Here is a 3,486-nt window from a genome sequence, read left to right as displayed (position 1 = left end):
TGACATTAAAGAAGCGCTTGTTGGGAGGCAACCCAATGTTATATTTATCTATTTTCCTATTGTTATTTTATGTTTTCTATAGGTTGATGATCATGGGAAGTCACAAAATCAATTGAAAAAGCAAAAATAGAATGAAAAACAGAATGAAAAATAGCACACCCTGGAGGAAAATTTGCTGGCGTTTAAACGCCAATGAAGATAGCAAATGGGCATTTAACGCCCAGTCTGGCACTATTCTAGGCAGCGGCACCAGACTGGCGTTAAACACCAGGAAGGGGCAAGAAGCTGGCGTTAAACGCCAGAAATGGGCACCAGCCCGGCGTTTAACGCCAGAATTGGCAGAAGGAGCATTTTTGCTCGCCACTTGGTGCAGGGATGAATTTTTCTTGACACCTCAGGATCTGTGGACCCCACAGGATCCCCACCTACTCTACCACTCTCTCTCTTCTTCATCCATTCACCAATCACCTCAACACCTCTTCCCCCAAAAAACCCTCACCTATCAAATCCCACTATTCTCTTCACCACTCACATCCATCCTTCATAAAACCCACCTATCTTACGATTCAAATTCAAACCACTTTCCCTCCCAACCCACCCATACATGACCGAACCATACACCCCCTCTCCACTCCTATATAAACCCATCTTCACTCCTTCATTTTCACACAACCTAAACACTACTTCTCCCCCTTGGCCGAACCACAAAGCCACCTCCATCTCCTCTATTTCTTCTTCTTCTACTCTCTTCTTCCTTCTTTTGCTCGAGGACGAGCAAACCTTCTAAGTTTGGTGTGGTAAAATCATTGTTTTTTGTTTTTCCATAACCATTTAAGGCATCTAAGGCCAGAGAAACCTCTAGAAAGAGGAAAGGGAAGGAAAAAGCTTCCACCTCCAAGTCATGGGAGATGGAGAGATTCATCTCAAGGGTGCATCAAGACCACTTCGATGAAGTTGTGGCCATGAAGAAGGTGATCCCCGAGGTCCCTTTCAAACTCAAAAAGAGTGAATATCCGGAGATTCGACATGATCCGAAGAAGAGGTTGGGAAGTTCTTACCAACCCCATTCAACAAGTCGGAATCTTAATGGTTCAAGAGTTCTATGCCAATGCATGGATCACCAAGAACCATGATCAAAGTGTGAACCCAAACCCAAAGAATTGGCTTACAATGGTTCGGGGAAAATGCTTAGATTTTAGTCCGGAAAATGTAAGGTTAGCATTCAACTTGCCCATGATGCAAGGAGATAAACACCCTTACACTAGAAGGGTCAACTTTGATCAAAGATTGGACCAAGTCCTCATAGACATTTGTGAAGAGGGCGCTCAATGGAAGAGAGATTCAAGAGAAATGCCGGTTCAACTGAGAAGGCATGACCTCAAGCCCATGGCTAGAGGATGGTTGGAGTTTATCCAACGCTCAATCATTTCCACCAACCGATCCGAAGTCACCATAGATCGGGCTATCATGATTCATAGCATCATGATTGGAGAAGAAATAGAAGTTCATGAGGTCATAGCCCAAGAACTTTATAAGGTGGCGGATAAGTCCTCCACCTTGGCAAGGTTAGCCTTCCCTCATCTCATTTGTCACCTCTGTAATTCAGTTGGAATTAACATAGAGGGAGACATCCTCATTGATGATGAGGAGCTAAAGCACTCCATAAGATCTTCAAGTGGAAGAACAAGCCGCCATCACTAAGGTGGACCTGTTCTTTAATTTCCTTGTTCTTTATTTTCCTGTTTTTCGAATTTTTCATGCTTATGTTCATCTATGTTTGTGTCTTATGATCATTAGTGTCTTAGTGTCTAAGCCTTAAAGTTATGAATGTCCTATGAATCCATCACCTTTCTTAAATGAAAAATGTTCTTAATAGAAAAAGAGAAGAATTGCATGAATTTTGAATTTTATAACAGATTAATTATTTTGATGTGGTGGCAATATTTTTGATTTCTGAATGTATGCTTAAACAGTGCATATGTCTTTTGAATTTGTTGTTCATGAATGTTGGCTCTTGAAAGAATGATGAAAAAGGAGACATGTTACTGAGGATCTGAAAAATCATAAAAATGATTCTTGAAGCAAGAAAAAGCAGTGAATACAAAATAAATAAATAAATAAATAAATAAATAAATATTTTAAAATCATTATCCAAAGCAAAAAGAGTGTGCTTAAGAACCCTGAACACCTCTAATTGGAGACTCTAGCAAAGCTGAGTCACAATCTGAAAAGGTTCACCCAGTTATATGTCTGTGGCATGTATGTATCCGGTGGTAATACTGGAAGACAGAGTGCTTTGGGCCACGGCCAAGACTCATAAAGTAGCTGTGTTCAAGAATCATCATACTTAACTAGGAGAGTCAATAACACTATCTGGATTCTGAGTTCCTATTGAAGCAAATCATTCTGAATTTCAAAGGATAAAGTGAGATGCCAAAACTGTTCAGAGGCAAAAAGCTAAAAGCCCCGCTCATCTAATTAATACTGATCTTCATAGATGTTTTTGGAATTCATTGCATATTCTCTTCTTTTTATCTTATTTGATTTTCAGTTGCTTGGGGACAAGCAACAATTTAAGTTTGGTGTTGTGATGAGCGGATAACTTATACGCTTTTTGGCATTGTTTTTAGTATGTTTTAGTTAGTTTTTATTATATTTTTATTAGTTTTTAGTTAAAATTTACTTTTCTAGACTTTACTATGAGTTTATGTGTTTTTCTGTGATTTCAGGTATTTTCTGGCTGAAATTGAGGGACCTGAGCAAAAATCTGATTCAGAGGCTGAAAATGACTGCAGATGCTGTTGGATTCTGACCTCCCTGCACTCGAAGTGAATTTTCTGGAGCTACAGAAACCCAATTGGCGCGCTTTCAATTGCGTTGGAAAGTAGACATCCTGGGCTTTCCAGCAATGTATAATAGTCCATACTTTTCTCGAGATTTGATGGCCCAAACAGGTGTTCCAAGTCAGCTCAAGAATTCTGGAGTAAAACGCCAAAACTGGCACAAGAATGGGAGTTAAACGCCCAAACTGGCACAAAAGCTGGCGTTTAACTCCAAAAAAAGTCTCTACACATGAATGCTTCAATGCTCAGCCCAAGCACACACCGTCTCTACACGAAAATGCTTCATTGCTCAGCCCAAGCACACACCAAGTGGGCCCGGAAGTGGATTTTTATGTCATTTACTCATCTTTGTAATCCTTAGGCTACTAGTTCCCTATAAGTAGGACCTTTTACTATTGTATTTTCATCTTTCAATCTTAGGATCTTTTGATCATGTTTTTATGATTGAATCCTCTTTGGGAGGCTGGCCATTCAGCCATGCCTAGACCTTGTTCTTATATATTTTCAACGGTGGAGTTTCTACACACCATAGATTAAGGTGTGGAGCTCTGCTGTACCTCGAGTATTAATGCAATTACTATTGTTCTTCTATTCAATTCAGCTTATTCTTGTTCTAAGATATTCATTTGCACCCAAGAACTTG

This window comes from Arachis duranensis, chromosome 2 (genome assembly GCF_000817695.3).
Source record: "Arachis duranensis cultivar V14167 chromosome 2, aradu.V14167.gnm2.J7QH, whole genome shotgun sequence".
Taxonomy (NCBI): Eukaryota; Viridiplantae; Streptophyta; class Magnoliopsida; order Fabales; family Fabaceae; genus Arachis; species Arachis duranensis.
This window is presented reverse-complemented; position numbering follows the sequence as displayed.